Source organism: Canis lupus, chromosome 26 (genome assembly GCF_003254725.2).
Source record: "Canis lupus dingo isolate Sandy chromosome 26, ASM325472v2, whole genome shotgun sequence".
NCBI lineage: Eukaryota > Metazoa > Chordata > Mammalia > Carnivora > Canidae > Canis > Canis lupus.
This window is the reverse complement of record NC_064268.1, coordinates 27886857-27908276: the sequence shown is the minus strand read 5'-3', so window position 1 is coordinate 27908276 and position 21420 is coordinate 27886857. Positions and strand designations below refer to the sequence as shown.

The 21420-nt window shown below is 44.7% G+C and overlaps 1 long non-coding RNA gene across 1 annotated transcript; it reads left to right on the top strand.

The window, feature by feature from the left end:
- The first annotated feature begins 1756 nt into the window (after positions 1 to 1756).
- Positions 1757 to 20590, top strand: LOC118352345 (uncharacterized). Its single transcript, XR_004809289.2, has 3 exons — positions 1757 to 3567; positions 4567 to 6331; positions 18091 to 20590. It is a non-coding gene; the product is annotated as an uncharacterized LOC118352345 (long non-coding RNA).
- Positions 20591 to 21420: the final 830 nt, after the last annotated feature.

Here is a 21420-nt window from a genome sequence, read left to right as displayed (position 1 = left end):
GAGCAGGAGGGGGGATGGAAGAGCTAGCAGCAGGTGTCATCTGGAGGAAAGTCAGGGAAACAATCAAGCAGGCCTGCAAAGGCCTAGGGTGCCTTGGACCCACCACCCTGCAGCTGGGTCCTTGGGCAGTGGTGACATGTGGATCCGTGGGCGCACAGCCTGAAAGGAAACTTTGGCTTTGAATTGGACCCCTTGGCTCCAGCCCTGGGCCTCCCTGTCACTGTCTCTGCTGCCTATCCTCTTGCATGCACTTTTGTCCTCATCCTGGTCCCAGGCCTCCCCTGGTCCCTTTCTCTGCAGCCCCTGGGAGAAGCAGGCTGGGCTCCCCAAAGCAGATGAGGTCTGGCTAGACCAGAACAGCAACTCCTCAGTTTTCCAGGCTTCTCCAATGGGCCTTGGCCAGTCGGGACTCAGGCCCTGGATCGGCCACAAACCAAGCTCAGAGTCTCTGACTCCACCGTCAGTGCTGTCTCCGGGGGCGCCCACCTGCACCGGGGTGTGGAGAGTTGTCAAGCAGGGCTACTCCGCCTAAGGCAGGGTCAGCTTTGAGTAAAGGCTAGGGTGGTATCCCGAGGAGGCAAGGCCCAGGCCCAGCTCCAGGGCCCCTGACTCTACTTTTCCCCTTTGGTCGAAAGGATTATAAGAGGGTCCTGTGCAAGCGGCCTTTCCCAATTTCCCAAGCAATTTCCCCAGACATTACCTCGTGTTATCCTCACAACAACCCTGTGAGGGAGGTAGTAGCAGTTCTACTTTAAAGGCGAGACTGGGGCCCAGAGAGGTCAAGTAGGAGGCTTCCCCCAGCAGCACTGGGCAAGTTAACTGGGCAGGCAGGGCAGTGCTGGGCAGTACTGGCCTCAGGCGCAGCAGCAGGGAGAGGGCACCTGCCCCCTTCCCGGCCCAGAGCGGCTCTGCACCCTCCTCCCACCGCCTGCCCCCTTTCCAGGCCACCGCCTTCCCTCTTTTTTCTAATTCCTCTTCTTCTTCTATGCTTTTTCTCTCCCGTTTCCCCACCCCTGCTGACATGTATTTTTTTATACTTGTGGATGCCTTATGCATGAGTCTTCTACAGCTCCATTCAACAATCCTGTTTTAGGATAGGTGGGGAAGAGGGGAGGTGGTCTGGGGTTCTGAAAGGACTGTCTAGGACCCTAATTGACTTTTCTTGCCCTTTCAGGAAGAGCACCTGTGGTTCAAAGGTCAGCTTGACCACCCACATGTGTGCAAGAGAGAGAGGGGTGGGCTCAGCAGGGAGAACCAAGGACCCTCTTCCCATGCAGGTGAGGGTTCTTTGAGAGGGGAGGAGGAAATCTAATCCTGGGAACTTCCCTGCTGGGTGTGTGGCAGGTGAGTGGGGTGGTGTAGCTTATCTACGTCTACACAAAATTAGCCAAAACTAAGAGTAAACCAGCCAGCTCCCAGGATCGTTCAAAGGCTTGTGCTAGCTTCCCTTGAACTCTTCAGGTGCTAACCTCGGGCCATGTACAGCTGCAGTTATTCAGAGCAGAGGTGGTAAAGCTGTCAAGGCCTCCCTTTGCCCTGAGAGGGGCCCCAGCAATACTTTCAGTTGTCAAGACGCATTGGGAAAATTTGCAGAAGTTATTTTTCCGAGTTGGTTGAGGGCCACTCACTCTTTCCGTTGCAAATTCCGTCACACATGTCCTGTGGGAGGAGCTGTGGGGTTTTTTTTGGATGTGACTAAGGCAGGGCAGTGGGGTGGGGTGGGGAGGTAAAATCGGGGGGATCCTTAATGGATGGGTTTGAGTGGGATTATGTGCTTTGAAGTCACTTGTGGATCTACTTAATCATAGCTATCTTAGCTCATAGTTGGCTTCCAGGGACACTTTCTGCCAAAGGAAAGATGGAATTATCTTTCTATTCACTCTGTAGGAAAGATTATAAAATCGTGATCACATAAAAAGGTGATCTGCTGTCAAAAAATACGGAAGTAGGGAATATTTTAAAGGTGAAGGTATGTCTGGCAGTTAATAAAAATGTCAGGGTATTTTTCTTGACTTGGTGATGTTTGTGGCATTTGTTTCTAAAGTTCATTTCCTTTCTCGAGCTAAATCATTGCTTTATGTAAAAAAGAATCTCCTTAGCATTTTGAGTGAGTTGACAACTGGTTTTCTATTCAGCCTCCTTTTCCAACCATCCCTTCACTTATGACTCAATATCCCCCAGTGCCTGTTGGTCAGCTATTCATGGGACCCCAAACTTTCTCCTTGGCTCTGTTCTCATGCCATGCCATCTGCCGCTCTCTAGAACCGAATGGCCCACTTAACATGTTTAAACTGTAACGTGTCGGAAGAGCTTCCTTATCCTAAGCTTACTGATTCCTACAGATTATTACCCCAAGTCATACATGAAGAAATTGAGGCCAAGGCTAATGCTAAGGCTGAAGGAGGTGACAGTATTGAAAGTGACCGCATGACATGAGGGATGAGGTCAAGGCAGTTGGTGAGGTCGAGAGAGCTGCAGTGCTTTGTCAAACCAAGGCCATTTCAGTTGGTGACAAAACAACTGTCTCTAACAGATTCCCAGCCAGGGCTCCTCCCCCACAGCGGGGCCTCCTTCAGGAGGCAGAAGAAATGCCTTAGTTTCTATGGTTTCATTCACGGGCCACCTTAGCTCTATTTAAGCAGGGAAGCTGAGATGATTTGCCCAAGATCACTCAGCTAGTAAGTGACAGATCCAGGTTTCTTTTTTTTTCTTTCTTTTTTTCTTTTTTTAGATCCAGGTTTCAAATCTAGGTCTCTGGACTCAGCAGGGCCAGGGAGAATGAGGGCAAACACTGGCAGCCGGTCAAGCTGACCTGGCCCTCCAGGCAAATGGGGCAGTGAGGAGGGTGGTAGTAGCAGGCCACAGCCCCAGCAAGTTGGTTCTAGTCTCTTCTTTCACAAGTGACTCCACAAACCGTGTGGATGGAGCTTTCTGGCACCACATCCTTGTATTTGAGCTGCCTCACCCACCCCCTTAAAGGCACTTTCCGTCTCTCATTAGGTCTCTATAACAACTTCAGGAGGGGGCAGAGCTGTGATTATTTTACAGACGACAAAGCAGCCTCTGAAAACTTTGGGAGCTCAATAACCTCCCCATTGGGATATTTCCTGGCGTAATCAGCGGTACTGGGACACAGGCACAGGGGTCATTCACCTAATATCATAACCCAGTCCATAGGGACAAGTCCACCATCATCCTCCCTGAGGGAGGAGAGCTGAGACCCTACGGCACCCCGGCAAAGGATGAACAAAGCATGAACAAATGACGGGCAGATGGGGGAGGTCGAGGCAAGAAGTGGGTGCCATGTGAAGTCTCCCTGTTGACAAGAATTACCCCAGAGGGGTCTCCTCCTGAGCCCCTCCTCTTGGGCCACACTTGATCCACCACACTCAGAGTTCCTGAAATGGGAAGCGGTGTTCATGACACAGATTTCTCTTAAAATCAGTGTCTCCTCCTCCTCAGGCTCCCCATGGTGTCCTCTCCCTCACATCCTCCCACTGGCATCCCTTCCTTGCGTTGCCATTGTCCTTCTGACCCTTCTTATGTGAGAAGGGAAGTCTCCCAAAGGTAAGTCTCAGGGTGGGTAAGAGGGAACTTTAGGCACCAAAAGAACTGTGGTCAGACTTCCAACTACATGTGAAAGCAACCTCCGAGGTCTCTTCCAGAACCAGGCTCTTGATTCAGGTCAAAAGAGCTTTTTAAAAAAATTTCTCAAAAAATAAAATTTTTTAAAAATTTAAAAAATTTCTCTATATCCCTCCCCTTCCACCCCCACCCCCACCCCACCGGTCTTTCGCTACCAATTCTGAAAATAGGTAGGAGTCTGTTAGGGTTGTTTCATGATAGTTGGCTTTAAGAGGCTGGGGAATGAATGATGCCATAGAGCTCCCAGCTCAGTCTCTCCCATCGCCCCTTCCCCGTCCTCCTTTTCACCGGAGTCCACAAGCCTTCCTGTCCTCCCCCGCCCTTCCCCTTTCCTTCCCTCTTTCTGGGGGCCCCACTTGGTTCTTTCCACCGAGATTCTGGACTCTCGGCTCAAGGCCCCGGGGAGCTTCTTCCCCTCGCCCGGTGGGCGCGGCGGGCGGCTCCTCCCCCGCCTGTGCCCCCAGACCCTTCCCTTCCCGCCTGCTCCTCCGTCTCGGGGGCCGCCGCACCCTAACCGAGACCCTCCGCACCCTAAGAAGGCCCGGGGCACAGTGGCGGGTCGGATCGCCCGGGCTTAACGGCCCCCGCGAGCCTGGCCGTCCGTTGACAGCGTCGCCCGTTGCCAGGGCAACCCGCCCGCTACCCCGCCCCCACCCACCCACCTCCCAGCGGGCTCTGCGCACCAAGCTGGGAGCCCGGCCCGGCGGGTGGGCGTGGCGAGCGGGCCGCCTCCCAGCATGCTCCGCGCGCGGGGCGGGGCCGGCGTGGGGAGGGCGTGGCCACAAGTCCCGCGGGGGCGGGGCCGCTGGTGCTGGCCACGCCCCCAGGGCAGGGTGGAGGCTGCTGAAATGATGCGCGGAGCGCGTTCGCGAGGCTTGCGTCCAAGAGGAAGCTCATCTGGCTTAATTTGTGTTTTTGCAGTGGCGTTTTGGGTAGCATCCTGATTTAAATTTTGTTGGGCTGGCGAGGCTGGGGACCTCAAAACGGCCGACCCAGGGCCAACGACCTTCCGACAACCCAGCCCTCGCCCCCTATACGCCACGTCAATCATTCCTGACAAGTTCCCAGGACCTGCCCAATCTCCAACCACCTGTGACTGGCCGGGACCCGCCCAGATAAAGACAACCAGCCCCGGAACAAGGAGGGACGCCTCGAGGCCACGTACCCTAAGCCCCCCTACCCCCCTCTTCCCGCCAACGCCTCCTTATCCGCCTGCACACTGTCCCGGCTCGGGCCTCCGGGGGCGCTTCCTATTAAAGCACGCTCGACCCTACTGCCTGGCTCTGCGGTCTTCAACCTCTCCACTGACCCCCGGGAAACCTGACAAATTTGTTATATAATAATAACAACAACAACAATATAGGTGCTCGTGAATCCCCCACCTGTGAGCGTAGCCCTTAGCTTCAGCCTCTACGGAGGAAGCCACTCTGGGGAGCCGGATGACCACAGCTGCGAATGTGAATGCAGGAGCGCAGGTCGTGCCACCCCAGAAGATGCCACTCTGACACACTATTTTGAGTTAAAGGCACTCGAAAAACTGCAAATGCAAGAAAATGGATGTGATGTGGGCTGAGGGGGACGGCCAAGGAAGAATTCTTGAGATATTTTTGGTGCAAAAAGGGGTTTTTATGAAAGCAGAGCGACAGGGCGCCTAGGCAGAAAGAGCTGCCCTGGGATTGTGTTCTAAAGATTCACGGCAGCCGTGCTTTTGGTTTGGAATGGGAAAAACACCTTATTGATATTATAAAAAAAACTAATAGAAGCAGAAAGAAAGGGAAATCCACAAGTAGATGAGGGTAATATCAGTAAATGAGAGTGCTGGGGAGGCCTGGGTGGAGGCAGCTGGGCAGGGGTGGGGGCTGAAAGGCTGGGCAGTGTCTTCCCTTCCAGCGAGACTTCCCACTGACCATCCCCATAAGGGCCATATTTATAGGACAAATGACAGGGTTTGAAGTTAAACGTTTGTTCCATTTTTTTCCGATTACTTGCAGTTTGGAGAGAGCTGCATCTCTATGTTATCATGTTTTTACATTTTCAAGGAGACTGGGCTATGGAGCCTGCCTCCCCTCCCTGGGTTCCATTCCCAGGAGCCAGCCCGTTCTGGAGCAGGAGGGGATGTGGGGCAAGATTTATAGCTCTTGGCATTGAAAACAGAAGGACCAGTTCTGACCTGGAGGCCAGATAACATATTTCAAATAACCAGGCTCCCAAGGTCACTGATGCCTCCGGAGTCTCACAAACGACATTTCTCAGCCTGCCTGCACCCCTACAGGTCGGAGGGCGGGCAGTTATGCAGGACAAATCACAGAAAGCTCCATCCATATAGTACAGATTTTGAGGAGCAATTGATTACTTTTAAACTGGGGAGTGAGTAGAGATAGAGGAAGTTTCTAAAAGGATTTTTTTGTGCTTAGATTTTATTTTTTAGCATTTCTTAGAATGATTTTTTTTTTCCTTCTTTCTTTCTTTGAGAGAGAGAATGAGCAGGGTGTGGAGAAGCAGGCTCCCCACTGACGGGATCCCAAAGCGAAGCTCCATCTCAGGACCCCGGGATCATGACCTGAGCTGAAGGCAGACACTTAACTGACTGAGCCACCCAGGCGGTCACTCAGATTTAAATTTTAAGTAATCTCTACACTTCATGTGGGGCCTACACTTCATGTCCAGCCCGGAGCTGATGAGGCAGGTAATCTTCTGCCGGAGCCTGCCAGGTGACCCCAGAAGGATTTTCATATGTTAAGGAAGACTAACGGGATCCTGGCTGTCTGGGCTATCCTCAAGGCCAAGGTTGCTTTTTGCCTCTGGCAAAGCATTAGCATTAAGGAAGTGGTGAATTTCTTGAGGAATGTCACACTCTGCTTGTCTCACAAATTTATCAATAGGCTGTAAGGTGTAAGGATATTTATTTTTTTAAAGGTTTTATTTATTTATTCATGAGAGAGAGAGGGAGAGAGAGGCAGAGATTCAGGCAGAGGGAGAAGCAGGCTCCATACAGGGATGTAGGACTCGATCCCTGTCCCCAGGATCACGCCCTGAGCCGAAGGCAGATGCTCAACCACTGAGCCATCCAGGTGTCCCAGGAAATTTAATTTTATCTATTATCTCTTTTATCTTGGTTCTCATAAAAAAAAAATCACTCTGACTTTCCTTTTTCTTAAAAGTTACTGGTGGGAGAGTCTGCATTGTGTGAAGGGAGGCTTCAGTTCTTGGATTCCCCACAAAAGATTTACTGAAAGATTTACGTAAGGAGTGCACTGGAAGGAAGAGCCAGAAGGAAAGTAGTGAGCACAAAGCAGTTTAAGGATGGTCAACTCTCAGGGACGCCTGGGTGGCTCAGTGGTTGAGCATCCGCCTTTGGCTCAGGTCTTGATCCTGGGGGTCTGCTTCTCCCTCTGCCCTTCTTCCCTATGAGCTCGTACACGCTCTCTCTCTGAAATAAAATTTTTTTAAAGATTTTATTTATTTATTAATGAAAGACACAGAAAGAGAGAGGCAGAGACACAGGCAGAGGGAGAAGCAGGCTCCATGCAGGAAGCCCGATGTAGGACTTGATCCGGGGACTCCAGGATCATGTTCTGGGCTGAAGGCAGACGCTTAACCACTGAACCACCCGGGTGTCCCTGAAATAAATAAAATCTTAAAAAATAGGTATGAATTCTGTATAAACCTTTTTATTTTTTTAAATTTTTTTTGTATAGACCTTTCTAAAATAGCTATCGTCCTTAAGCCTCCCCACATAATTTACCTTCCCACAATTGTTTCTCTGTGTTCAACCTAAAAGCATGTAGATTTTGCCATTTCTGTGGGTCTTCGTTTCTTACGAAGGCTTCCATATCACATGAAACTTGTATTAAATACATTTATGAGGGATCCCTGGATGGCTCAGCAGTTTGGTGCTTGCCTTTGGCCCAGGGCGTGATCCTGGGGTCCCAGGATGGAGTCCTACATCAGGCTCCCTGCAGAAGCCTGCTTCTCCCTCTGCCTGTGTCTCCGCCCCTCTCTCTCTCTTTCTCATGAATAAATAAATAAAATCTTTAAAAATAAATAAATACATACATATATTGTTTTCTTCTGTTGACCTTGTGTCATTTAATTTTCTGCTGAAAAAACTTGAAGAGGGTAAAGGTAAAATTTTGCCTCTCCTACATGGTGTTAAGAAAAAAAAAAAAAACAACCCAAGGATGCGTGGGTGGCTCAGTGGTAAACATCTGTCTTGAGTTGGGGTCCTGATCCTGGGGTGCTGGGATCAGGTCTTAATAAAATCTTAAAAAAAACAACAACACAAAAAAACCATGAGGGTGGGGGCATGCCCAGCTGGCTCAGTCAGTGAGCATGCAATGACTCTTGATCTCTGGGTTGTAAGGTTGAGACCCATGTTGGATACAGAGATCACTTAAAAATAAAATTTTAAAAAAAATAAAAAATAAAAAAATAAAAAAATAAAATTTTAAGATACACACAGGCCCCATTTAGACTGACTTCCCAAACTGGAGGCTTAATATATATTCTTTTTTTTTAAGATTTTATTTATTTATTCATGAGAGACACACACAGAGAGAGAGAGGCAGAGACACAGGTAGAGGGAGAAGCAGGTCCCATGCAGGGAGCCCGATGTGGGACTCCATCCTGGGACTCCAGGATCATGCCCCAGGCCGAAGGCAGGAGCCAAACCGCTGAGCCACCCAGGGATCCCCCATATTCTTTTTTTTTAATTAAAGATTTTATTCATTTATTCATGAGACACACACAGAGAGAGAGAGAGAGAGAGACAGGGAGAGGGAGAAGCAAGCTCCATGCAGGGAGCCCGACGTGGGACTCGATCCTGGATCTTCAGGATCACACCCCAGGCTGCAGGCAGTGCCAAACCGCTGCGCCACCCGGGCTGCCCGAGGCTTTATATATAACCTAATGGCAATGTCAACCTCCCACTCCCGCCCAGAAGTGTGGCCCTAAACTGGCAGTTAGTAATCTAGTAATCCGGGCAGCCTGGGTGGCTCAGCGGTTTAACACCATCTTCAGCCCAGGGCCTGATCCCGGGTCTCCAGGATCAAGTCCCACGTCGGGCTCCCTGCATGGAGCCTGCTTCTCCCTCTGCCTGTGTCTCTGTGTCTCTCATGAATAAATAAATGAAATTAAAAAAAAAAGTAATCTAGTAATTTTTCACTCACTGTCAATGATTTGGCCACCTGGGTCCTCTCTACCCTACCAAGAAAGATGAGGTAATCTGCGAAAGACATTTTGCCTTTCCCCCTAGAAAGTGGCCTCACCTGGAAAAAGTCTTCTTTAAAAAAAAAAAAGAAAGAAAGAAAGATTTATTTATTCACAATAGACATAAAGAGAGAGAGAGAGAGGCAGAGATACAGGCAGAAGGAGAAGCAGGCTCCATGCAGGGAGGGAGCCCGACATGGGACTCGATCCTGGGACTCCAGGATCATGCCCTGGGCCAAAAGCAGGTGCTAAACCGCTGAGCCACCTGGGGATCCCCACAAGTCTTCTTTTGTGTATAACTTTCTTGCCCCTATTGTCCTTGCACAAAAACCTTCCGTTTTGTACAACCCCTTGGAGCACCTGTCTACGTCCTAGATGGGATGCAGCCTAATTCATGAACCGTTGAATAAAGCCAATTAGATCTTCACATTTACTTGGTGGAATTTTGTTATTTAGCCATGGTTTTGGTTCCCTTTCAGCTTTTGCTGAAGAGCTGTCTGAGCTCTGTGTGTGGGCCTGAGCTGTTGGCACTGGCAAGTTTGCTTGCCCCCCTCGATGGAAAGCAAAACCCCGTGTCACACCAGTCATTTGCAAAAAGCTCCATTGCAAAACGGCCAAGCAAGGAGATGGGAGGCTGGCTCAAAAAATCTGTCTCCACAACCTGAGCTTAGAACAAGACCTTATAAAGGTTGAGATTGGGGCACCTGGGTGGTTCAGTGGTTGAGCGTCTGCCTCTGGCTCAGGGCATGATCCCTGGGTCCAGGGATCGAGTCCCGGATGGGGCTCTCTGCATGGAGCGTGCTTCTCCCTCTGTCTATGTCTCTGTCTCTCTCTCTCTCTCTGTGTCTCTCATGAATAACTAAATAAAATCTTAAAATAAATTAAAAAATAAATAAAGGTTGGTATTACATACATATTGAAGAAAAGGGGGGAATTTATTCATGAAGAAGGATGGAGCATGCCCACTGAGCAAACCTACATCCCCTGCTCACCTTTGAGTGGAGATTAAACACTGAAATGAGGCAAAATGAGGCCCCTGATGGAGTTTGTCAGGGGCCTCATTTTGCCTCATTTCACATGCTCTGAGAGCCCATATAAACAAAATGAATGCAGGGTGTCAGGAAGAAAAAATTCTTCCTCTACCCTCAAGGTCTTCCCACTGGACTAAGAATTCAATTTACAGGAGACAGGTTAAGAGGAGAAAAAAAAAAAAACAAGTTTTATTTTAAGTGCGTGGAGGTCCATTAATGAAATGGAGACCCAAGGAAATGACCAAGGCAGGTGATCTTATATGTTTTAGACAAAGAGACAATAGGGTTGTGAGGAATTCACAGGATAAAGAAAACAGGTGTTTGGGAGCTTTAACTAGTAAGGAATTCTAAGCAGAATTTAGGCTGATGCAGCAGGTCAGTAACAAAGTAACAAGTTTTGTCCCTTTCTCTGGTGATAAAGATGTTTCTTCTTAGAATAGAGAGGGCACCTTTCACATGGAAGATTTATTTCCTGCTTTCAGGGGAGGAGGAGGGCCTGAGAGTCCTTCTTGCAGACTGTCTCTTAAGTAACCTTTATTTAAAATAATCAATATGACCAAGTGACGTAATTCGGGGCAGCCTACCCTTGGCCCCTACAATTTCCCCTCGGAAACTTCCCTGGGAGTTTCACATGTTAAAAGTTGAACTGGTAGATTGTTCCGTCTTATTGAATCAGTCTCAGTTCTGAGAATAGATCAGTTTCGTTAGATTCACTTCAGGAGGTGATGAAGCAGGTATGTTCTCAAAATAAGGCCTATGGTTTAAACAATCAGGTGATCCATAAGAGGCCCATCTATAGAATAAAAGAAAAATGGTGGCTAATAATTGGGATCAAATTATAATCCAGTTTGTGAGTTTTTAGGACGGGCAGTCAAGATTTCCAGATGTCAGGCTCGAAGCATTTTCAGAGAGAGCAAGAGCAAGCTGTGACTATTTGACAGATTTGCCTGGTTTGTAGTTCGAGTGTCTCTGGTGATTTTCTAAAGGCTCACAGAGCAGCAGGGATGACGATCCTCTATGCAGGAGTTGTGATTTCTCTGAAGTTTGCATTGGGGTGGTCATATGTAGTTTGCAGGGCTTGAGGAAAAAGGGCAGTTTTACTTCTTTTTTTTTTTTTTTTTTTTTTCAGTTTTACTTCTTAAATGAATCCAACTCAGAAGGTAGAAGAAACATTTTTTAAACGCTGGTTGGAGACTTGTAGCCAGCCATTGGAGGAAATTCTAAGAAATCAGGATCTAGTTCAGTATATGAGTGATATCAGCATTTAATATTTACATTGGGGTTTTAATGAAACATATTTCTCTCTATCATCACCCTCATTTTTACCAAAGATAAAAAAAATCAGGACTGATTTGTTTAAAAATTAAGTCTAGTTAAAAAAACAACAACAGCTGGGCTTGATTATTGACATAAGTGCAGCAAGAATAGCAGTTGACTGTACAGGATCTTCTAAATCTGCTTTATTGGAATTTTTCATAAGGAATCTCTAGATTGAACTTTTAATAGCCTCTCAAGGCCAGAAGCCAAGCCAAACACTTGCCATCATACTTCGCCTGCAATACCTATAGATTTGGGTTAGTTCCTCTCTTCTAGAGGTCCCCAGTCTATTCTGAGGTTCCTGCACCTGCCAGGAAGTGACCTTCCTTACTCCCTGGTGAGGCTGCTGGGAACCCTGTAAGAAGGTACCAGGCTGGTATTTCCAAGGGGCTTTGTTGGCTCCATCAAGTCAACCTGAGTTCCTTAAAGCTGTCTGGTCATATCTGAGACTATGGATGTCTCTCTCAAACATGACATTCCAGTAAAGCCTTGGTTAAAAAAAAAACAAAACACCTCAGTGTTTCTTTCCAATGGTGTCATCTTATAAGAACAGATTCTTACTGCACTTATGCAAATAACTATGATTGCCATAAAGGAAAGAACACTCACTGAGAGAATTTCTGAAATCTGGAGGGTTCAGGTAGGGAGAAAAAGACAAATGTTTCATATTTGTTTACAAAGAATATTTTATCAGATTGCTGTAAGCCACAGCTTAAGAGAAAAAAGTTTTCTTGGGGTGCGCCTGGGTGGCTCAGCGGTTAGAGTCTGCCTTAGGCTCTAGTCATGATCCTGGGGTCCTGGGATTGTGGGTGTCCCCCCCACACTGGGCTCCCAGCGGGGAGTCGGCTTCTCCCTCTGCCTCTGTCTCTGTCTCTCTCTCTCTGTGTCTCTCGTGAATAAATAAATAAAATCTTAAAAAAAAGAGAGAGAGGAAAAAAATGTGTTAAGTCAGGAAAAACAAAACATTAAAAAAAATCAGCGATGTTTTCAACAAAAATGTGGCAAAATTATAATTATCTTTCTCCATTTATTCAGTCTTATTAATTCTTGAATAAGATAATTCTTGAATAATTCTTGAATTCTTGAATCCAGTTTTCCGACTAGTTCCAGAAATTCTTATTTCAGTCAAATGATCTTAGGGTTATAAGTAACCCGTATCCAGAGTTCTTCCCGTGAGTCTCACTGAAGCACATCTGCAAAGTTTCTTATAAAAGCATCCGAGTAAAACTATAATTGTCTGTAAATAAGATGTAATGACCACAGTCAAAGATCTGATGAGAGTCCATTACAGGGGTGCCTGGGTGGCTCAGTTGGTAAAGTGTCTGCTTTTGGCTCAGGTCGTGATCCTTGGGTCCTGGAATTGAGTCCCACGCTGGGTTCCCTGCTGAGGGGGGAGTCTGCTTTTCCCTCTCCCTCTCTGTCCTTCACCTTGCTCATGCTCTATCCTTCTCTCTCTCAAATAAATAAGTATATAAATCTTTTTAAAAAATAGAGTCCATTATGATGCAATTGATAAGAAAATCTTATTTCTATGACATATGACAAAGTTATAACATGTTAGGACATATCAGATCCCCAAGAGTTTTATTCAATTTTTAGAACACTTATATTAATACAATATCTATACAAACATAATCTAAGAGGGTTTAGTATCACTTATTTGACATCACTTCCCATGTGATTTAACATAACAAGCCAAATTAGTTTCATTTTTACAAATTGTTTTCTTTTAAAGATTTTATTTTTAAGCAATCTCTACAGTCAAATTGGGGCCTGGGGCTCAAATTTACAACTCCTAGATCAAGAGTTGCAGGTTCTACTGCCCTGAGCCAGCTCGACGCCCCTCACAACATTCTTGAAATGTTCCCTCTGGAACATTTCATTTAGATTGTGGTCAAAAGACTTTATTTTAGAATTTGATTTGGGGAAGTATGTCAAATATATTCATAGTATGAACATTTCATTGATCAAATCAATATATCAAAAGGTTTAAACATGTCATTGGATTACAGAGCCTTAGGAAACAATATTTATTTAACCAAAGTGATAACAGAAGATTTCAAAGGAAAATACTGACGATACATAGTTGTGTGCAAAACCTAGCTCTTGATATTAAGACTCAGTTTTTTGGATAATAAAAAATGTGATAAAGAGAAAACACAGAATCTTTGTTTTCCTTACATTAAAGTTAAACACTGTTTACAATTTTTACATAAAAAGCAAACTAATAATCTAATAAAACACTTCCCTTTTAGCAGAGAGAAAATTCTAATTTTGTAACAGCAAAACTTTTGATATTAAAACTCATCTTAAAATATACTTATTTTAACCTTAGCCACTATTGACCACATAAAATTCCCTTCCAAAGGTGTTTGCTTTTTTAAAAAACAAAGCTTTTACAACTCTTCTTTTCCCCACATTCAGATTTTGTCCTGAGTTTTCCCTCTTTTTTTTTTTTTTTTTAAGATTTTATTTATTTATTCATGAGAGTCAGAGAGAGAGGAGAGAGGCAGAGACACAGGCAGAGGGAGGAGCAGGCTCCATGCAGGGAGCCTGATGTGTGATTCGATCCCAGGTCGCCAGGATCACACCTAGGGCTGAAGGCGGCACTAAACTACTGAGCCACCCGGGCTGCACTAGTTTTCCCCCTTTAAATAATTAGCCTTCCTTTAGAAAAAGTTATTTTCCTTCAACAAAAATATTTTTTCATTTCTCAGATTTTTTTTTAACCAAAAACACGTATCTTACTTTCCTTGCAATAAATCATTTCCTTTATTTTCCCAGTACTTTTAATGATATTTATTAGAATTCTTAACTCGTGGAAACCTTGATATCTAGTGAAACTTAAGTAGGAAGCAATTGTGAACTGTTACATTAGAATTCTTTAGATTGACTAATGAATACATTTCATAATTCAGAAGCTTGTGATTTTTTTCATAGTATAACCTTCTAATAAAGCACAAAAAAGGTTTTGCTAACAGACCCAAATTTATCTTTAGTTTCTCTGTGTGGTTAAGACAAAAGTAGATAAACCTATGCTTTAGTGCTTAATGTTTAAAATCTATTTGGAAATGATCCCAGATATTCAATGAATTTAATTTAACTCATCATTTAACTTAGTACGACTTCGAAGTTTTACGTTATCGAAGATTTTGGAAACTATTTAAAGGTTTGCTTATAAGGGTGCCTGGGTGGCTCAGTCAATTGAGCCTTTGCCTTTGGCTCAGGTTATGATCCTGGGATCCAACCCAGTCTGGCTCAGCGGGGAGTCTGCTTCTCTCTCCTCCTGCCCCTTCACCCCACTGGTGCTCTCTCTCTCTCTCAAATAAATAAATAAAATCTTCAACGCCCCCCCCCCCCTTTTTAAGTAGGCTCCACATCCTACATGGTGCTTGAACTCACAACCCTGAGGTCAAGAGTCGCATGCTCTACTGACTGAGCCAGCCAGGCATCCCCTCCCCACTTTTTCACATCTTTTTAATTTACTTGTTCTTAACATTTATGCTTAAATTATCCATAAAATCTTCAAGAGACATCGAACAAAGTCAGTCATGCTTTCAGGCTACTATTATTATTCCTTTTCAGATTTCATTTCTTTAAGTAGTCTTAATTGAGATTAATTGAGGCTTGAACTCACAACCCCGAGATCAAGAGTTGCAAGTTACTCTACTTACTGAGCCCTCCAGGAGCCCCTCTCCTCAAGCTATTATGATTATTTTAATTTGTAACAGAGATCACATCAACTTATTTGACTTTAAGTAAATCCAGGCCGAATAAAAGTTTTAGGTTTTTTTTTTAATTTACTGAATTTACAAGCAAAGTTTTAGTTTTAATGTTGATAACATTTAGACATTTCTATTTTAATTAAACCAACAACCTTAAATTAGCTTTAGTACCAAATATTTTCCCAGATCATGTGAATTCGAAAAATATTTGAGTCTCTCACTTTCTGAGAATTTAGAATGCCCAAATCTTACACAAGCATTTGCCTTCAAACCAAGTAAATAAAACTCTATCACAGATTAATTTTAGCAACACCATCTGGAGGTAAAGAAAATATCTCATATCAAATCGATCAATCTATCTGGGTATGACTGGGTATATATATCTATAAATCTATAAATAGGTATAGATATAGATATATAGTCCTACCCAGACAGATGCAAACAAAAATTGTTACCATACTCAAACCTGTGCACCTGATGTGCAACACACCGATGTCTGAGGTACAGGTTTTGAAGTAAAGCTTTATTACTTTATCCAGGCAGTGGATAAACAGGGAGTGGGGATAAAGAGGCAAAGGTAATGATCCATCGTGCACGAGGTTAAGGGGTACGTAAAACATTAATTATAGGTAGAGAACAAAACAGAAGACAGAGCTAATAATGCAACTAATACAACTATAGTTCTGCTCATGCTTCTTATGCTTTCAAAACAGGTTCAGGGACCGTGGGTCTGGCCTCCAAACTTTAAAGCTTTGGTTTTTATTAATATTTGTGAAGAGGACACTATAGACCCGATATCCAAATACCCCCCCCCTCTTTTTTTTTCTCCTGATAAAAAACTTTTCCTGAAGTTTGCATTTTGAAGAATGGCTCTTAGTTCCTAGAGAAGATGAGGGTAGAAAATTTATATCAGGGCAGCCCTGGTGGCTCAGGGGTTTAGCACCTGCCTTTGGCCCAGGATGTGGTCCTGGAGTCCCAGGATCGAGTCCCACATGGGGCTCCCTGCTTGTGGCCTGCTTCTCCCTCTGCTTGTGTCTCTGCCTCTCTCTGTGTATCTCATTAATAAGTAAATAAAATCTTAAAAAAAAAGAAAATTTATATCAAAAAGGCATAGAGAACATATCTAAGTTTCCCCCAAGGTGGGTATTTGGAGCAGAACTGCCTGTTATTAGAAGTGCTAGAGTCTGAGCACTTCTAACCGGTCTGCTAGGTCTGAGTGACCTTCCTCCAGGAACTCAACTGCCTTTATAGCAGTTTGTATTTTGAAAAGGCCTCCTCTCCCCCTTTTTTTCTTCTGTTCCAGGCGCTGGTATGCTATATTCACATTTCAAAGATATAATAGGATTTATAACTTTAAGGGACTGAGAAGGAATGAAAGTTGTTTTTTTTTTTTCCTTCGAGTTTCAGGGTATTTGCCATCTAAAGTTTACCTTTTCTTTTCCCTTAAGTACAGGACAATTCTGTTCCAATAATCTGATCTTTAATATCTATATTATTATAGATCTATATAATATCTATAAACATTTTGAGAGAAATAGAGGAGGGTTTTTTTTTTTTAAAGATTTTATTTATTCATTCATGAGAGACACAGGTAGAGGGAGGAGAATCAGGCTTAAGGCAGGGAGTCTGATGCGGGAATCAATCCTGGGATCCCAGGATCACGCCCTGGGCCGAAGGCAGGCGCTAAACAGCTGAGCCACCGAGGGATCGATCCCTCTAGAGGAGGTTTTAAGATTAATAAAGGTAGATGAGCTTTGACCTTTTTTGAGAGTAGTATTGAGTAGTATTTCTGGTTTCGGATAGATTTGCAAAACAAAGGTGATTGTTTTTAATTTCCCCAAAGCACTGCCTGAATATCAGAATATTGGCCTACTTTTTAAAATTTTTCCTTAAAAGTAGGTTCCACACCCCGTGCTGGGCTCAAGCTCACAACCTTAAGACCAAGAGTCACATACTCCACTGACTAAGCCAGCCAGGCGCCCCAACTTTTTTTTTGCTTAAACCAGGGAGATTTTTAGCAAAAATGGGAATTGAAAGATTTATGCAAAATCCATAAAGCATTTTAACAAAAGCCTTCCTTTTGAGTATACAATTTAATGTTGGCTTCTATTAGTCTCTGAATATTGGCCTTTTGGAGATCATTTGTAGGAGGGCTGCGGAGAAATTTTGGTCCTGTCTCTTCTGTGAAGGAGGGGAGGCATTCTTCTAGGGCCAAATTAACCGCAGCGTTATCTATCAATCCCCGGCCACAAGAGCACCCAGCCCAGCCAGTCAAGGTCTCCGAGAGTGCAGTTGTGAATAGCCATTAATTTTTATTTATCTCAAAAATTTCTTTATTAAGTTTTTTTTAAAGCCACTAATTAGAAAAAAAAAAATCCTCTCTGAGGCGCCTGCCTGGCTGGCTCAGTGAATGGAGCACTTGACTTGGTCTTGGGGTTGAGTGTAAGGCCCACATTGGGTCTAGAGATTACTTAAAAAAATAAAATAAAATCTTTAAACATAAGAAAATAAAAATTCGGGATCCCTGGGTGGCGCAGTGGTTTAGCGCCTGCTTTGGCCCAGGGCGCGATCCTGGAGACCCGGGATCGAATCCCACATCGGGCTCCCGGTGCATGGAGCCTGCTTCTCCCTCTGCCTGTGTCTCTGCCTCTCTCTCTCTCTCTCTCTCTCTCTGTATGACTATCATAAATAAATGAAAATTAAAAAAAAAAAAAAAAAAAAAAAAAAGAAAATAAAAATTCTTTTCTAAATTTGGTAGGATCTTCTGAAAGTGGAGGAACAAGGGTTTTACCACTTAAAAGATCTGCTGTTGGTCAAGGGATAGGAATCCTTCACGGTTGTGTGTGTGGGGTGTGTATGTAAGATACATCTGTAAGGGTCACTGCACAGAAATGCCTGAAGCTGCCAGAGCCTGATTAAAGCAAAGTGAGCCCTACCATGAGTCCCAGGAGCTACTGCTAAATTCACTTTCTGGCTCTCAGCATTTGTAAGAGTAGACTGTATACTTCAAACCGAGAGGTTAGGCTGGAGTGCTGTCTGCAAATCTTGTAGGGAAAAGGAAGTTAAAACCGGCAAATGGGGCTAGATTTTAAGAAGGTGAATTTTCACTGGATGTGGACATTTATTTGTCGTAAGTTGAATTTTTGTTCTTTTATCTTTTCAAGGGAGTCCCTTAATGATGTGAAGAACAAAGGCAAAAGAAATGTGGAAAAATGAAATTTCCCTACAACTGCGAGCTCCTTCGCAAGTACTTAAGACAGGCAGGGTGACCTTCCTCCAGGAACTCAACTGCCTCATGTGAATGATGAGGGAACAGAGGACTAGCTGAGGACAAAGCACGTTGACAAGTCCTTGAAATAGGCAGAGTGACATTCCTCTACAGACTCAACTGCCTCGATGTTCATACTTTGCTAAGGGCAGAAGGCAATCTTAGCCCGACCCCCGGGAGCCTGTGAGTCTACTTTAACATATAAAAATTCCTTTAGAAAGTTCCTTTATCTCTACCCCACAACATACATGTTGGCAACCATCCCCCAAGCACATGGCCCACAGATACACAGCTGAAGGGTCTCATGACTCAGGTTTTATTAGACAGTAATAAGTGACCTTTCCCCAACAAGAGCTAGCCCCCCCAAGGTCCTAGAAACCTTATTTCCAAAATTCCTTAGAGAGTATGCTCTCCCCAAACCCTTCCCCACTGTCAGGTATATAATTAGCCACCCCCACAGGCCCGGGGCAGCCACTCTTCCTGCGCACGGGTCCTGTCCCTGGGCTTTAATAAAACTACCATTTTGCACCAAAGATGTCTCAAGAATTCTTTCTTGGTCGTTGGCTCTGGACCTCACCCCACTAAACCTCACCTATATTTCAAAACTTCATCATTAATACCTTGCTAAAGGCAAAAGGCAACCTTAGCTTGACATTAGCCTGACCTCTAGGATCCTGTAGACTTTACCATATAAAAAACCCTTTGGAAACTTCCCCAAGATCCCTGTTGGCAATCATCCTCCAAGCACATGGCCCACTGATACACATGTGAGGGGTCTCATGACGAAGGGTTTACTAGACAGTAGTCAATGATCTTATAACAGCAGCTAGCCTCTCAAGGTCCTGCAAAATTTTGTTCCCAAATTCCTTAGACACTTATGCTATCCCTAACCCCCTCCCAACTTAGAAGTACATAATCAGCCACTCCTCACAACCCTAGTGCAGTTCTTTCTATCCCCAGGTCCTTTCCCCATGCTTTAATAAAACCATCTTTTTTCTGCACTGAAGACGTCTCAAGAATCCTTTCTTGACTCTTCACTCCTAGACCCCAAACATCACGTCACGTCACGTCACATCACATCACATCACATCACATCACACCATATCACATCACCTAAGGTTAGTAGTTATTCTAATAAGACAATTCAGAGCTCTCGATAAAGAATATTTATTTACTTATTTAAATATAGCCAATTTAAAGGATCTATCATCTGGTCATTGGTGGAGAGGATCTTATTAATTTTAGTAGTGACTCAAACCAATAAGCTTTTTAATGGCTTAACCAAAAATGTAAGTGGCATTCAGAGAAGGCACAGATGATAAAGTCCTCCTGACCTAAAAGTTTATTCCCACAAAATAGTCTTTTCTTAGACCTTGGTTTCATAAGTGGTAAGCATGATGTGGTGAACACTGTGTCTCTGGTCTCCCACAAATCTGAGATGCCTCCAGTCACAGACCCACTAATCTGTGACACTGGGCAGTAGGGGAATGGGATTTTGTCAGCACTAACCTGCAACAAAGGTTGAGGTGATAAGTGCCCCCTATGGGCTCAGATTCCTTATGATAAACTCTCCTGAGAGGTGACACAGAGGGACAGAGTGTGCTTTTCCTTTTGTTTTGAAAGATTTTGCTTATGTGACAGAGAGAGCACAAACAGGAGAGAAGGAGAGGGAGAAGCGGACTCCCCACTGAACAGGGACCCTGACGCGGGGACACAGGGCTAGATCCCAGGACTCTGGGATCATGACTTGAGGTGAATGAAGGCAGCTGCTCAACTGAGGGTGCTTTTTTTTTTTTTTTGAGGGTGCTTTTTGTAACTGAGTGTCTAGGATCCCTAGCCTATTTGGGCACCAAGGTGCACCCCAGTAAGTGCACCCTCCGGATGATGGAGACCAGAGACAATGTTCTCATTGGTCACAAAGCCAAGCTCTTAGAACACAAAACAAGACAAAAGGAAAAACTTCATCTGGTTTTTATATAGGGAACTCTCAGCAAAGTTTGCTCCAACAGACCCTGGTCTGGTGAGAACTGTGAACTGATCAGTCTGTGAGGTGAGCTGGAAAAATCAGGCTTCTAGGGTGTGCCTGCCCTTGGTAATTCCTTTTTTTGAACACAGGGCACAGAAGACACAGACCAACAAAGACAATCTCTGGGACAAAAATGGATCAGCAACCAAAGAGTGTGCTGCCAAATTTGTCCTAAGAGTTGCTAAGCCCAAGGAGCCAGGTCCACAATATTTTCTCCTGCTAATCTGAATTTAGAGAGTAAAAAAGATTCTCACCATTCTGAGACTCAGACAGAGATTCCCAGAAGTCTGGAATCTGCAGACAGAGATTCCAGAAGGCTGACATGGTAAAAAACAACAACAACAACAACAACAACAACAACAAACCCAACTTACCTGCAGACAGATTCCAGAAGGCTGATCTTACCTGCTGCCAGCTGTATTGTCAGATGCCCCAGGAGCTCGGTGGGGGCAGTGTCTGGGGCAAGCAGTTGCCCCCACAAATGAAAAGATCTTGCCCACTAAGGTAGTTATGCCAACTACCTGGAAGGAAAAATTCTTCCTCTACCTTCAGGGTGTTCCTGGCTGGACTACGAATTCAATTTACAGGAGACAAGTTAACAGAAGAAAAAAAAACCCAAATCTTTGTTATGTGCCCACAAAGCCCAATAATAAAATCAAGACTCAAAAAAATGACCTAGGCAGGCAGTTTTTGTACGTTTTAGACGAGACAATACATTTGTGAGGAATTTACAGGACAAGGAAAAAAGAGGTGTTTGGGGGCTCTAATTAGCAAATAATTCTTTTTCTTTTTTAAGATTTTATTTATTTATTCATGAGAGACCCAGGGACACGGGCAGACTCAATGCAGGGAGCCCGACGCCGAACTCGATCCCGGGTCTCCAGGATCATGCTCTGGACCAAAAGCAGGTCCTGAGCTGCTGAGCCACCCAGGGACCCCCAATTGGTAAAGAATTCTAAGCTGAATTTGTGCTGAGGTAGTAGGTTAGCACAAGGTACTAAGATTTATTTTTATAGCTTTCTTGGCTTTAATGTCTCTATCTTGGGCACCTGGATGGCTCAATCGGTTAAGCACTGGTTAAGCACTGGGCTTCGATTTGGTTCAGATCATGATCCCGGGATCCAGCCTGCTCAGTGGGGAGCCTGCTTCTCCCTCTCATCTCTGCCACTGCCTCTGTCTCCCCCTGCTTGTGCTCTCTCT